The sequence below is a fragment of the Sinocyclocheilus grahami genome, unplaced genomic scaffold (genome assembly GCF_001515645.1).
Source record: "Sinocyclocheilus grahami isolate Dianchi unplaced genomic scaffold, SAMN03320097.WGS_v1.1 scaffold698.1, whole genome shotgun sequence".
Lineage (NCBI taxonomy): Eukaryota > Metazoa > Chordata > Actinopteri > Cypriniformes > Cyprinidae > Sinocyclocheilus > Sinocyclocheilus grahami.
In genome coordinates, this window is record NW_015505877.1 from 740,251 (window position 1) to 750,153 (window position 9,903).

Consider the following 9,903-nt stretch of genomic DNA (forward strand, 5'->3'; position numbering starts at 1 on the left):
GCTGGTCCTTTGCTGGTTTAAGCTGGTCCTTTGCTGGTTTAAGCTGGTCCTTTGCTGGTTTAAGCTGGTCCTTTGCTGGTTTACGCTGGTCCTTTGCTGGTTTACGCTAGTCCTTTGCTGGTTTATGCTGGTCATGTGCTGAACAAACTCGAACAAAACTCTTAAAAGCATAAATAATATTCTAACACAAACAACGCGATCAATACATAAATAATCCATAAAACTCATCAGGACACTGTTATTGAATTTGTACTGTTCATCTGTGCTTTATTTTAGAACTGTACTCTATTCTAGTTGTACGACCCCCGTCATGAGTTATAGTAATTAATTAACCCTTTTAATATATATATATATATATATACACACACACACACACACACACACACACACACACACACACACGTGTTGTGTTTCCATGTTTTATGGGGACATTCCATAGGCGTAATGGTTTTTATACTGTACAAACTGTGTGCTATTGGCCTACACCAACCCTACCCCTAAACCTACCCCTTACAGGGATCCTCTGCAGTGAATGGGTGCCGTCAGAATGAGAGTCCAAACAGTTGATAAAAACATCACAATAATCCACAAGTAATCCACACAGCTCCAGTCCATCAGTCGACATCTTGTGAAGCCAAAAGCTGTGTGTTTGTAATAAATTTGTCATTAAAGCAATTCAACTTTAAACTCTTGCTTCTGGCCAAAATACGAGTCTATAATCCATAATAACGCTTCCTCCAGTGAAAAAGTCCATCCCCTGTTGTCCTGTCACATCAAAAACCACTCACATGTTTGTTTTGAACTGTTTCGCTTGCAAGCGGTGCTTAGTCTGTGCACATTTCTCTCTTGATTCAGACGAGACGACTTTTCCATTATAGAAAGGATTGAAAGCAATGGATTAAAATGGATTTGTTTCTTACAAACACCCAGCTTTTGGCTTCAGAAGATGTTAACTGATGGACTGGAGTGGTGTGGATTACTTGTGGATTATTGTGATGTTTTTATCAGCTGTTTGGACTCTCATTCTGACGGCACCCATTCACTGCAGAGCATCCATTGCTGAGCAAGTGATGTAACGCTACATTTCTACAAATCCATTCCCATGAAGAAACAAACTCATCTACATCTTAGATGACTTCAGGGTAAATATTCATCAAATTAAATGTTTTGGGTCAACTATTCCTTTAATGTCTGTCCATGGTCATTTCTTTCTGTTTATGATGTTATCCTTTCTTAGTCATATTTTGAGGATTGACTACTTTTAAATTTGTTCAATTGTTCTTGTTCTTTGTGCCAAGGCCGTACATCCTTGAAGTGGCCAAAAACTACCAGCACGGTATGACAACTTGTGTGGGCTTTTATAATATAGAGTTCCCCGACCTGGCTTTATCACATTATCAAATCAATGACATTATTTTTCTTTATGAATATAGTCAATCCAAGACCCAGAAGTATTCCCGTGACTGTTATTAATAAAACCTTGAAGTCGAGACTGAAAAGGGTGAGAACATTTGACTCGGCCCATAGTCTCCGATACTCAAACTGCTTCTTTAAATAAAACAAATTCACAGTTTAAAACTCCCTCAATGACCAAGTATGAACATGGCTCTCATGTGTCTGCTCTTATTTCAGATTGAACGCTTAGAAGAACTGTTGCCTCAAATCAAGCTAAAACACCATGAAAATATGACAAAGGTGAACTTCTGATCTGATGTTATATTTAACTCCGTTTTCTTTCCCGCTTTGAGGTTTTTCCTGTTGAAACAGGATCATTTCATGCTTTTAATTGCAGGAAATTGAGTTACTGAATCAAAAGCTGGCATTTCTTCACAAACGAATGCAGGTAAAATGTTATTCCTCATATGTAGCTGTGACAATCATCAAAATAATCATTACTAACTAATCTACATCAACAATGTAATCTATTTAATATAGGTGTCAGTTATAAGGGAATGTCATGTGAATATTATTTGCCATAACATTGTAATTATAAGTGCGAGACAGTCTCAGTGTCTGTTCACCTTTCATTGGTTTCAGATGGCCGAGTCGTATTGCTGGGAGGGGATGTTGAGAAGAGCTCCACTGTGGTGAATGATGCTTACGCTTCAGGACGTCCGGTTGAACTGTTAACATCTTCGAGAGAAGAAGCAGGCTGTTCAGTTTTTCTTTTGTATCTGTAGAGATTCTGAATGATCTTTCTGGAGTTGTAGAAATAACTCGTCATGTATTTTATCTGCGTAGTGGACACAAGTTGACTTTAAAATGCATGAATGTGATTGCATTATATATGGCATCTACAAATAAATGCTGCATGAGATTTTCTCAGAATACACATCACGCTTTTTTTGCGCGATAACTTTTAGTGGATATATGAAATCAGTTCTCCTCAGATTCACACAGGTGTCCAGCAGAGTAACTACAGGTGTAGAGAATCACATTAACTATCAACATGATCCAATGGATGCTCTGCAGTGAATGGGTGCCGTCAGAATGAGAGTCCAGACAGCTGATAAAAACACAGCTCCAGTCCATCAGTTAACATCTTGTGAAGCCAAAAGCCAGGTTTTAGGCACTCTGCACCGCACACCCCTTAGCTGCTCTGTGTTCAAGGTAAACCATAGCTTCCTTGGGCTTATTGCTTTAGTACTGCATGACAAAGTTCCTTAAAAGGTGCATCTCTACTACAATTCATGGAAAGACGGCAACATTTAAATGTATTTATACATATATTTAATAAAAACAGAGAATATGCCATTAATATCTGTAACGTAAGTAAATTAGCCAGTTTTGTTTGTCAAAGAGTTGCAAAAATGACAACAACCTTGTAAAGTTCCAGTACTTGGTATGTCCTCAACGTAAAGTTGCTCTGACCCTTCTTGGCACTGAGTGTACTGTACACGTTCATGACAAATCATCACATCTGTCCTGTTTAACTCCTGGAGAGGATGACCCCTTAAGACCTCTTACAGACCTGGTCTGTAATGGGGAGTGTTGCTCAACTTGTCTCTACAGAATCCCCACAAGTGCTCAAGTTTGTCAAAATTGTAGTAGCCCCTCACTGCAGAACAAAGATCCAGGGGGCGTGGTTGGATCCACATCTAGGGGGTGGAGATTGGTAGGTTTAGGGGTGGAGATGGGTGGGTTTAGGGATCGGGGTGGAGATGGGTAGGTTCAGGTATATGTAAGGTGGGAGGAGTTTGATCTGGATCCAACCACGCCCCCTGGATCTTGTGTTCTGCAGTGAGGACCATCTCCAAAAGTGGGTGAAATAGTTGTGCACTGAAGGATTTTCAGCTTAGGAGAATGTACAGTATATAGCCATTGTGATGTCCAAAATGCCCAACAATGCAGGGAAAGAGGAGAGTGTGGCATCTTCTGTTTCAAATTTTTGTATTATATCACACGATGGTGTGTGAATTCATGACAGCATTGATAAAGCACAACTCCCTCACACCTTCAGCACTCACACATCCCTATAGAAGAGCTTTACTACCACCAGTGTTGGGCTAGTTACTCAAAGAATGTAATATATTACTCATTACTAGTTACTCATTACTAGTTACCATTTTGAAAATAAATCTAGGAATTATTTGATTGTTGGATTTTAAATCAGCGGGGTTGAGGCATCAAAAGTAACTAAGTAACTAAGCTGTTTACTCACATCTTATTAGTAATTAGTTACACTAATAGTTACAGCAAAAAGTAATATTATTACGGTAACTAAGTTACTAGTTACTGCCCAACACTGACTACCACTGAACTTCACTTTATTTTTGGATGCTGTTAAATCCAAAATAATTGACTTAGAGTATGTATTAACAGAGGTCCATATTTTGTAAATAAGGGCTTTGGTATTCCTCTTGTACCAGTGTCCTCTTCTGTGCCAAGAATTAAGTCTCCTGACGATTCTCTCTCTTCCATTGTTGTCAACATAGCATTTGATAATGATTCATTGGGCTATGCAACACATTTAACTGTTGAGAAATTGCTCCTCTTTAAATGTTTTGATTCAACATGCTCTGTTTGATCAATAATTGTCTTGATATTTGTATTTAGTTTCACGAGTTTGCCTGCCTATCCAGTCTTAATAGTTAACGGTAAACAAACTTGGCTTGAACCCGAGGCTCAGCTTGAGCTCTGAGTTCAACCCACCCATTGTGGTACTACATAGAAGGAGAATAACAAAAATAGAGGAGGAGATGGGGAGGTGGAGGGATGCCGGAAGAACTGTCGCTGGGAAGGTGCAATGACTGCTGCTTATATACGCTCGTAATGATGATTGACAGGACTGAATGATTGGGCTCCTTCTTCATTTATATCACTTTGATAAGAAAACAATATTCGGAATAAACCGGACATGTTTCTTCAGTAATCGATCAAGCAGGTTTGCTGGTACATTGCATCTAAGAACCACCCTGTTTTCTAGTAGATTGATTGCTGAATTTAAGTTTTAGTGTACTCACTTATACGGAGTACTGTAGTTTACGAAAACATCAACAGCACAAAGTCATTATTATTTCGTTTTTAAATAATACATGTTAATTTATATGAAGGGGAAGTGTTTTTCAAGGGCTGTGACTAGTTATTCTTAACTTTAAAAGTAAAAATATTAAACTCAGTCTTTTAATACGAGTTTAAAATGTGCATGTATACCTATACAAAAATTTGCCTATTACACTCCTGTCAAAAGTGTTTATAAACACTGTAATACAACGACTGTGCCTCGTATTTGGATCAGTATTTGCTGTTCAGTGGACAGTCACCAAATTTCCCTGCTGCTTGAGCAAACCCCGACTCCCCACAAGAAAAACAGCATTGCTGTACTTGCCTCCACTTGTTTATTGATACAGAAAGTTGTAGTTCTGAGCAATGACTTCCCTGTACAACCCACCAAGATGTTCTGAAAAAGTACCAAAATATATATTCCAAAATACGTCCTATATAAACCTCAAAGAATTAGATGGATGCTTCAAGACTGAGGACAATGAGAAAACTCCTCCTTGGCAGTGAAGACTTCCACTCTATAACTGCAGTTTACTGAATTATTTCCAAATAAGGTACTGATCCCAATGTCAGCCTTCTGATCGAAAGGAAAGAAGCCTATTTATTAGACAATAGGATCAATGACACTGCAAACAGAAAGATGTTCTTCACGAACAAGAAACAAGGGAGAAAGGAATGTCAGTGTAATTCAGCACCCGAGAGCATTTCAACGGGATTAATGTGGGCGATGGCTTCATCGGGAAAAAAATAGACAAGCATCTTTCATCACATTATTTAAAAAAAAAATGTATTTGATCAATAACATATTGGTGTTCAGAAAAAAGGTCACAAATACTGACACGATCCACTACTAAAAAAAAAAGAAAAAGAGAAATCAAATCAAGTTGACAGTTACTGGAAAAAACACTATGTACATAAACAAGGGTACAATGCACGAGACGGATACATCAGGACACAGACTCGTGTGCATGTGTCATCTCTGCTACCATGCTGTGCTTCGTTTATTCAATTATCAATTACGTATATTGTTGATGGACATATTAAACAAATCAGAAGAAAAAAACCAAAACAAATAACTAATGGTATGGGTTAACAGTTCTAGTTGCTTGCGTCTTTGAATTGTTTAAAACTAAAAACGATCTTTCTTATGGAGCCATCCTTAAAATTCTCCCAGTGGCCTGTATTCAAAGGAGAAAGTGTCCTGAAAATAATCAGCACATTCAACAACAGCACTTCTATTCAGTTTTGGATTTTTTGCTGTCGTTGCCGTTTTCCTCCGCTGTGCTTTCCTCTGGCTTTCGCTTCTTGGTGCTCTCACCCATGTTGCTCCCAAGGTTTGGGGAGAAGGAGATAATTATACAGGTCATGTTGTCACATCCTGTGCCGTCTCCTGAGGTGTCTGGCGCCAAGCAGTGGTCCAGCAGCTAGACGGTGAACAAAAGAAACACTTAGCAAGCGGACTGATTTTTTTCTTCATGGTTATAATGACTACAAGACAATATTAATGCCAATAATATATTTTTTAACAATTTGATTTCAGAAAACGGCATAAATACATATTTCAGTGAAAATTCAATGATTTTCTAAACGGCGGCTAAACAAAGAATGTAAATGGCATGTAGCCTTGTAGTATTTTTAAATTCAATAAACACCGCATCAGACTTTACAAAATAATAAAGTAAAAAAAAAAGCGCTTAATCCGGAAACAAAATACATTTTTTGAAGTCACTTAATACATATCTGACTGTGTTTGCATATTTAACATTAGCATCTTGCCAAGAAGGTTTTTTTAAATCAAGAGAATGTCACACATCTACGGACATCTGCATTCCTGAAGTCATAAGCACTTTTAAGAACACAAACAACAACACTTTTCATAACTTACCTCTTCAATAATGGCAGACAGGGGTCTGTTTTTACCAGCCTCGGTTTTCAATCTCTCATTTACAAAGTCCACCACTTCTTGACTGCTCATCACATTCCTTTACACACACAAAAACAAATGGAACCACACAGAAAATGCCATCAGCTCACTATTCATTCGAGTAATTAAGAGTAAAACCCTCAAAACTGACAAAGCATTTCTCATGGAAGGTACATACACAAATCAGAGCGAAATGCACGAAACTGCACTAATGTGAATTTAATGTAATGTGAACATTACATTTAAATGAGTGACTACATTAAACCTAGATGTTATGCACAGTCACAGCTGAGAGCATGATGAGGATTGTACAAGTATGCGGTCAATGTTTTCATAAATCATGATTCATCAACAAATTGTTTTAAAATCTAATCTAAATTCATGAAGAAAAAAAAGAAACGATAAACAACTTTAATCACATGTATGGGGGAAAAAAAGCCCTAATATGGAGATGGTATTTCACATAAATGACTAGCCTCAGACATGCAGTCAGTCACTTAAAATACTCAATTCATCAACATCAGAACAAGGTTAAGAACAAATGTATTTCTTGTGTGCACGTCTTATGAATTAGGCAGAATTATGGGAGAATTTCTCATGTTTGTGATAATACACAATTATTAGCAAATGAGACCTTATTATTTTTGTCTAGAAATGATTTAAAATCAATTTTACCCCAATTAGAGGAACAATCATGTCAACCAAAGCTGCTAATATAGCCAACTGTCCTATCGGTAAGCCCCGCCCCCCCTTAGTTACTGTTGCTCACTGTCTTACAATGACAGCTGTCAGTGAAAACCTTCTTACGAGGTGTTTCTGATAAATTTGGGACACAGATGGACCTTCAAGTGGGACTTAAATATGCCATGGAGGGATATATAAAAGATATAAAAATAAATATGTAAAAATACAGATCACAATGCAAACGGGATGATTAGATTACGGTCGCCACGATCGCAATGACAACATCCCGGATCAACACCGTTCCATATACCGCAGAGTACGATTAAATTAATTTACATTGAACCAGATTAATATGGAGAGGCACTCTAATATAGACCTTAGTTTATGCGTTTTTGACTTTCACTACACGGTACACGACGTGAGAACAGTTCGCCATTTAGGTTTGTACTAGGGATGCACCGATATGAAAATTTTGGCCGATACCGATAACCGATTATTCTTTATTTTTGAAAGCCGATAACCGATATGTTGGCCGATAAATCTATATCCAAATTGTTATATACTTTTTGAGAGCCTGATTACAAAAAAGGTCTCATCATTAAAAGCCACATCCCAAACACTTCAACATAAGCAGCCTAGTTTGAACGGTGTACATTTTAAAAATATTTTTACTCTCCCATTACCAAATTTAGTCATAAAAAAGTCTTACAAATAAATAAAATAATGCATAAATAATGCAAACAAGTCACTGGACATCATTACACGTGTAAAGAATCAAAATGAATGCGCCATAGATCAATAAAACGGAATAGCCTCTGCACGGACAATAATTAAATGATTTTAATTACTAAACCATATTGTTGATGAAAATAATAAGAGAACAATACAAGTGGTTGTTGTTATTAATAATGTATCAATGATTTTGAAAAAGTAACAAATTAATACCACTGTTTTAAATAGCAGCCGTTGAGCTGCACGTGCTGAAGCTGAAGAGCTGAATGAACATGGTAAACTGAAGCGTTTTGCTGGCAGCTTATTTAACTCAAGGAAATGCATCCTGAGATTAATATTAATACAACATAAACATAATATTACAACTTATATATGTACAAAATGACGCAGTTATTGCATGCTATAGTCAGAATGTGTGATCCTGTTGTGGATGCGCTCTTCCCATATCAACGCGCTGAAACACGGCAACTAAACCCAAAGAATTCACAATGTTTTATTATAATAATGTTCTCATTAGAATTTTATATACACGACATTCCCAATCATAGTTATTAATGTTGTGCACTGCTGTTTGAGCTGCGTGCGCTGAGCTAAAGACGATAAACGGTAAACTGAAGTGCTCTTTTAACTTAACCAAACGCATTCTATATGAGATAAATCAGATATACATCAAATAAACACAATATTACAACGTACAATTGCACAAAAGGCTGCAAACGAACAGCGCGCATCTGAAGTGTCTCTGAAGGAAATAATGCATTATTTATCGGCTTTAAGATATCGGCCAAATTTTCTTATCAGGCCGATACCGATAACAGAAAAAATTAGCATTTATCGGCCGATACCGATATGGTGGCCGATATATCGTGCATCCCTAGTTTGTACATTAACATGGACTCACTAACTTCAACGCTAACGTTAGCTAGTTTGAGCCAGAGATACCCAGTGGTGTATAAAGTACTTGAAAGCCATACTTAAGTAAAAGTAAAGATATCTTACCAGAAAATGACTTTGGTAGAAGTTGAAGTAACTGTTTAGAATATTACTTGTGTAAAAGTCTTAAAGTATGTGATATTTATTGTCCTTAAGTACAAAAAGTATTTTTTAAAATCTTAAACGCACTTAAGTATTGAAAGTAAAAGTACAAGTAAATGCAAAATGGAAAAGCAGCAAATAAATAAATACATATACATATATACATATATATATATATATATATACATACACACACACACACACACACACACACACAGCATGAGTAGCAAGATTGTGTTCCGTTTTAACTCTTTCTTCCGTTTTGTCTTTTTGGGTAAGAATAAGAAGCACTTCATCCGGTACTTAAGTGTCTTTCATTCCAACATAAGAAAACATTTCTGGAATCTGCATCTGAAATAGCATTTAGATGTATTCACAAAGTTTAATGTATCTCAAAGGGGACATGGATGCATTTACACGGCACTTACAGATGCATAAATAATGTTTTGTTTTTAACAAAATGTTGAATACTGATATTTGAAATGATTTAAAAACATGAAAAAATAGTTAAAATGTGAATTTAAAAACATGAAAATAGTCAAAATGTGAAATTAAAACCAACAGTAGGTGTTAGCAAGTGACTGTTAATGAGTGAGTCATTGAGATTCAACCGATTCATTCAAACGACTGATTCATTCAGAAACAAAGCATTTGACTGTGTTAATGAGTGAATCACTGAATCATTTATTCAAACGATTTGTTCAAAAAGCTGATTCATTTTCAAAAGCTCAACTATTTTCGTTGGCAACATTGAGCAAAAACAAGCAATATTATGTCTAAAATCTAAGTCACTTGCTAACTTTACTGAACTTGTATAAAATACCGGTAATTATTAAATTATTTATGCTGATATCTGCAGAAAAACGGAACTCTGTGTGATATAGATTAAGTTAACTATATTAAATTACAAATATAAGCATTTTTGCCGTCTACAATTCTACAATTCTTGAATTTTAATAGACTAATAAATCACGTGTGTACACTCTGTGTGTGATTTGGTGATGAAAGTGAAAGTGTGAAAGTGA

At 36.4% G+C, this 9,903-nt stretch overlaps 1 protein-coding gene and 1 pseudogene across 1 annotated transcript in view; both read right to left on the minus strand.

Moving 5' to 3' along the window:
• LOC107559784 (adipocyte plasma membrane-associated protein-like) overlaps positions 1 to 842 on the minus strand; it is an 11,853-nt gene extending 11,011 nt beyond the window's left edge. The window contains exon 1 of the mRNA XM_016243738.1: positions 838 to 842. The gene's annotated coding sequence lies outside the window, so the exon portion shown is untranslated. The remainder of the gene's footprint in view (positions 1 to 837) is intronic.
• Positions 843 to 4,819: 3,977 nt separating this feature from the next.
• The window catches only part of LOC107559770 (protein phosphatase 1G-like), a 10,645-nt pseudogene continuing 5,561 nt past the window's right edge, over positions 4,820 to 9,903 (minus strand).